The sequence below is a fragment of the Panthera uncia genome, chromosome D4, assembly GCF_023721935.1.
Source record: "Panthera uncia isolate 11264 chromosome D4, Puncia_PCG_1.0, whole genome shotgun sequence".
Taxonomy (NCBI): domain Eukaryota; kingdom Metazoa; phylum Chordata; class Mammalia; order Carnivora; family Felidae; genus Panthera; species Panthera uncia.
Genome location: NC_064807.1, coordinates 39504014 through 39510307, shown reverse-complemented (window position 1 = coordinate 39510307; position 6294 = coordinate 39504014). Strand labels below are relative to the sequence as shown.

Genomic DNA, 6294 nt, shown 5'->3' with positions numbered 1-6294 from the left:
GAGCGCTGAGGCCGAGGCTCAACACAATGATGAAAACTGCAAACAAGGATTGGGGTTGTTGTCTGGGAGGTCTGCAACCAAGATAGTCTAAGGGGTGAACAGCAGGCTGAGAAGGGTGGATCATAAGTGAGATTTTAAAAAAATGTTTATTTATTTGTTTGTTTATTTGGGGGGAAGGGGCAGAGAGACAGCAGAGAGATGGAGAGAATCTCAAGCAGGCTCCTTGCTGTCAGCGCAAAGCCCAAGGTGGGGCTCGATCCCACACACAGTGAGATCATGTCCTGAGCTGAAGTCAAGTACTCTCATCCGCTCTCTTGGTTGACCATCCCCTTAATATCTGCCATCACAAGTTTCTCTTAGATAGTGCTGATTGTCATCTAAACTCCAAAATGCCATGGAAAGGCTCAAATCTTCCATCAGTCTTTCATGCTTATTGTAAGAGAACTCATACCGATAGTACTGCTTATTGACCTATCCTATAGCAGCTGTTCCTATGTCACTGCATTTGCATATGCTAGTCCCTCAGTGGAATACCATTTCCATCGAAGAGCACCTGGTGAATTCCTCCTTCTCAATCCTTTATAATCGAATACAGTTAACAACTCTCCTTGTCTTTCCTTTCTCCTTGGCATAAGATAGTTGCTTTGTCCTCCTTGTCCCAGTAGCACCAGGCACATATTCTACAAAAGCACCTTCTACATTCTCTCTTCGTTGATAGACTGAGTTCATGAGGTCAAGAACCACCCATCTTCCTCTTGCTTGTAGTGAACCCAATTCCTGGCACATAATAAGTTCTTGATCAAGGTTTATTGAGTAAATACTGTCTTACAATAGCTTTTTAAGCATGTGTATACTTAGTGCAAGACTAAGCTTTATCTCCTGTAACAACCCAGACACTCTCTTGATTTATTGAGTAAATATAGGGAGGCGTAGCCATGTGTTTGCTGGTCCTATTCCGTATTGTTTTTCCCCCAACTTCCTTCTATGGTTATTTCACGATGCAATATTTTGTTCTGCCTAAATGATATCACATGCGGGGAGACAGATTTCCCACCCCCACCTAATAATTTGACTGGCTAAAATGGATTTCCCATTCATGTATATAGGTAAATCAGTTATTTGAAACCGTGGCTATATATAAGTCATATGAGGAACTTGAGCATTTTTAGTGCCTGGGGCCCATGTCAGACCAAATAAATCAGAACCTCTGGAGTGGATTCAGGCATGAATAAATATACGTATGCTTTATGGGGCGCCTGGGTGGCTCAGTCGGTTAAGCGTCCGACTTCGGCTCAGGTCACGATCTCGCGGTCTGTGGCTTCAAGCCCCGCGTCGGGCTCTGGGCTGATGGCTCAGAGCCTGGAGCCTGCTTCTGATTCTGTGTTTCCCTCTCTCTCTGCCGCTCCCCCGTTCATGCTGTGTCTCTCTCTGTCTGAAAAATAAATAAACGTTAAAAAAAAATTAAAAAAAAATATATGTATGCTTTTTCAGGCATCAATATTTTCAAAAAGGTTCCCAGGTGATTCCTTTTGCCAAGATGACAAAGCACTGAGTTATATCCTTTTTAGACCTTGTCATTATCCAGCTCTAAACGATCTTTTCTTAGTTAACTGCATCCAGAACACGATGGTAGAACATATCAACTGGCTCTTATTCCCAGCAAAGGTTAGCTGCTTCACTGGCTATTTTTTGCCTGAGTAGTGGCAGTCGGAGAAAATGGCAAAGGTTAGCATCTATATGTTTGGTACCTTTTTTTTTTTTTTTTTTAAATTTATTTTAGAGAGAGAGTGCAAGCGGGGGAGGGGCCAGAAGGAGAGAGAAAGAGAGAGAGAGAGAGAAAGAGAATCTTAAGCAGGCTCCACTTTTCAGCATGGAGCCTGATGTGGGCTCTATCTCACAACCCTGGAATCATGACCTGAGCCAAAATCAAGAGTCAGATGCTCAATGGACTGAGCCACCCAGGTGCCCCTGTATGTTTGGTATCTTTGATGAAAGAGGAATTAAGATCAAATTTAAAAAAATGTTTATTTATTGGGAATGCAAGCTGGTGCAGCCACTCTGGAAAACAGTATGGAGGTTCCTCAAAAAACTAAAAATAGAACTACCCTATGACCCAGCAATTTCACCACTGGGCATTTATCCAAGGGATACAGGTGTGCTGTTTCGAAGGGACACATGCACCCCCATGTTTATAGAAGCACTATCAACAATAGCCAAAATGTGGAAAGAGCCCAATTGTCCATCAATGGGTGAATGGATAAAGAAGAGGTGGTTTATATATACAATGGAGTATTACTCGGCAATCGAAAAGAATGAAATCTTGCCATTTGCAACTACGTGGGTGGAACTGGAGGGTATTATGCTAAGTGAAATTAGTCAGTCAGAGAAAGACACAAATCATATGACTTCACTCATATGAGGACTTTAAGAGACAAAACAGATGAACGTAAGGGAAGGGAAACAAAAATAATATAAAAAGAGGGAGGGGGACAAAACGGAAGAAACTCACAAATATGGAGAACAAATGGAGGGTTACTGGAGGGGTTGTGGGAGGGGGGATGGGCTAAATGGGTCAGGGGCACCAAGGAATCTACTCCTGAAATCATTGTTGCACTAGATGCTAACTAATTTGGATGTATATTAAAAAAAAAAAAAAGACTATGGAAAAAGTAATGGAAAAAATTACAGTCACCTGTCCAGATGCTATCACTGTGGGACTCCTAATGCCTTGTGAATGAGACACGTATCAGTATTGTCTTTGTTATAAAGCGAAAACATTTCCAACAACAACAGCAAACCATCTACTGACCACAGGATAATTATACCCTCTGGAGTAGTTACTGTGAAAACGTGTGCATTTTGCTGAGAAAGCAAAAGAGGATCTTTGCCAACGCTTCTCCTATCTTTCTTTTTTTTTTTTTACGGCCTCAGAGCTCCACTGTGAACCTGGGGATTTTCAACTCTGCTAGCTGTGTTGGAGCAAGCAAACTGCGCTAACGAGCATTGTGCCACAGTATTTCCAGCCCTCACAAATACGAGGGCATACCTGAAGGAAATGACTGCAAGCAAGGGCTCTGAAATCAGATGGCTCAAGTTTTAAAGCTGCACTCTTTACTCGCTGGCCAAGTGACCTTGGCCAATGTACTTAAATGACGTCTTTCTCAAAAACCTTATCGGGAAAACGGGGACAAATTAGTATGCAATTCCTTAAGGCTTTTGTGAGGATTAAATGCCATAATCTACCCAAAGTAAAAAAAAAAAAAAAAAATTATTTCTTTATTTTGAAAGAGAGAGAGAGAGAGAGAGAGAGAAAGAGAGAGCATGCACAAGCAGGGGAGGGCAGAGAGGGAGAGAAAGAATCCCAAGCAGGCTCCACATTCAGCATGGAGCCCAATGCCGGGCTTCATCCCAGGAGCTGTGAGATCATGGTGTGAGCTGAAATCACGAGTTGGACGCTCAGCTGACTGAGCCAAGGTGAAGGTCAAATTCGAGAAGAGTTTCAATCTACCAAATTGACCATTGATAATACTTACATGTCCCTGCTACCTGCTCACCAGTGCCTCAGACTCGGGGAGAGCAGAAGCAGTAGAGATGTGGTCTTTGTGCACCAGGAAGAGAGGTGAAGGGGAGAGAACAAATCATGAGAAGTACTCCCGTGTTCCAGGCATGATAGTAGGCACTTCCTATGTGACGTCTCTTGTAAGCCTCATGACAACCTGGCCAGTTAGAGGAGGCTGTCATCACTTTACATATATGAAAACTGATCCTCTCAATTCCTTCATCCACAAAATGGGAATGTTAATTGTATTTACCTCCTTTCTTGAAGGTTAAATGAATTAATACCTTTTAAACCCTCAGCGTCTCTGGAACATACTAAGCACTCAATAAATGTGAGCAATTATTGTTATTGCTTAAGTTCCCCCAGATAGCAAGTGGCAAGAGAGATTAAACCCCAAGACTGTCTAATTTCAGAACTCAGGTGCTTTTCTCTCTGCCTTGCAGCCCAAGTGGGGATTTAAGAATAATGCTATGAAACTGCGGGCTAAAGTTATAGTAGACACAGCACTTAAGTATCAAAGGCAGGTAGAGGAAAGATCATGAGTTCTACACACTTGTACTCAGTGAAGGAAGCCATTGAGTGTGGGGCACAGGATGTAGGAATAAAAAGTCTTTATGTTTGGGTGGTGGCCCATGGAGGGCAAGGCAGCTTGGACGGCACCCTGGCACCCTGCGCCCCAATGCTGCAGCCTACATGCCGGCCATTAAGCATGTGGTGATGGGAGCAATAGGTAAAACTTGCCTACTGATTGGTGACACAACTAATGCATTTTCTGGAGACCACAGCCTCACCATCTTTGACAACTGTTCTGCCAATGTTATGGTGGATGCAAAACTGGCGAATCGGGGCTTGTGGACACAGCGGGGCAAGAAGATGACAGATGACGGCCCCATCCTCTACTCAAAGGGATGTATTCTCAGTTGGCTTTTCTCTGGTGAGTCCTGCATCTTTGGAAAATGTCTGTGTACAGAGGTATCCTAAAGTGTGCCACCATTGTCTCAAGGCTCCCATCATCCCAGTTGGCACTCAATGTGATCTCAGGGGTGGTGAAGATAAGGCTGAGGAACTGAAGGCAAAGAGGCTGATTGCTGATGCCTATCTTTGAGGTTTAGCCAAGGCCAAAGACATCTGTGCTCTAAAGTACACGCAGCACTTGGCTCTCACACAGTGAGCCTCTAGATGTGTTTGATAAAGCTCTTCTTCTTCAGTGGTTCTCTCCCACCTCCTGTCAAGAAGAGGAAGAGAAGATGCCTGCTGTTGTAAATGTCCGAGACTCTCTCTTTTTTTTTGTCCTGTCCCCCTTTATCCCTTTGTACAATTTGCTCAAAACCAGCGATGTCTTCACACTCCACGCCTAGATTTTGTTACAGATTAGTTTTTCTGTAAAACCATTTTGAACCAGTGGATAATTTTAAGGCTTTGCTTATTTAAAGTGTAAGAGTTCAGGGATGCCTGTGTGGCTCAGTCGCTTCAGCATCCAAATCTTGATCTTGGCTCAGGTCACGATCTTGTGATTGTGAGATCAAGCCCCACTTTGGGCTCTGAGTTGATGGCATGGAGCCTCCTTGGGATTTTCTCTCTCCCTCTCTCTCTTTGCCTCTCCCTCTCTTACTCTTGCCCTCTCTCTTAAGAACCTTAAGAAAAATTAAAAAAATAAAATGTAAGAGTTCAAACTGTCACATCCGATTAAAATTTAGCCCTAAAGTGGATAAAAAAATCTGAATTCAAGTCCTGTCTTTGCCATGTATTAGCAAACTGACTTTAGGTTAATTATATCTGTATGCTTATTTCAATGTCTACACTTGTATAAAATGGTAATAACAATAGTACCTATTTAATGGTTTCTTTTTTGCAAAAATGAAATATGATCATCTATATTAAAGGCTTATACTAATTAAATTATTTTTAGTTAGGTAGAGGAAAGAATTTGGGGCTAGGACTTAAGACACACAGTTTCTAGGGGCGCCTGGGTGGCTCAGTCAGTTAAGCATCCAACTCTTGATTTCGGCTCAGCTCATGATCTCACAGACATGGGACTGAGCCCTGTGTTGGGCTCCATGCCGGGTGTGGAGCTTGTTTGGGGTTCTTTCTCCCTCTCCCTTTGCCCCTCCCCCACTTGCTCTCTTTCTCTTTCTCTCTGTCTCTCAAAAAAGAAAAAAAAAGGGCATACAGTTTCTAATGTTAGGTCTGCCATGACCTAGCTATGTCACTTTGAGTAAATTCCTGGACATCCTTGCTTTCAGTTTACCCATTATTACATAAGGTAGGTAGGCAAGTAGCAGCATGGTTGGCATTCAGCAAATGTTATGTCATCTCTTTCTTTCCAGTTGCTCAGAAAATGACATAATTGGAACGAGTTACTGCTTCACAACTGTGGCTGGGTGTCCCAATCATCTGCGGGCCTTAATAAAGAAAGAAATGACAAATCAGAACATGGGCATTGAGAGCCGTGAACTAGGTGATCTATGAGATTCCCTCATGGTCCAATAATTGATTACCTTTAGCTTCATGAAGAAAATAGGACTTGTGTTTAATTTTACATTATTGTTTTAGTCTCCTTTTTCTACAAATCATCGGAGTCCATTTATAACATGTAACACTAAAAGGGAAAACACGAGGATCAGGGCACCACGAAGGGTTATTGTGATGGGGAACCGCTCTCAGGCAGGGTGGCGCTTCGCACAGTGCCTGGCCCAGGTGAGGCCCTATGAACCACAGCTGAATGGATGAATGGA

The 6294-nt window shown here is 43.0% G+C and overlaps 1 pseudogene; it reads left to right on the top strand.

The window, feature by feature from the left end:
* The first annotated feature begins 4252 nt into the window (after window positions 1-4252).
* On the top strand, window positions 4253-4786 carry LOC125925857 (ras-related C3 botulinum toxin substrate 1-like; annotated as a pseudogene).
* The last annotated feature ends 1508 nt before the right edge of the window (window positions 4787-6294 follow it).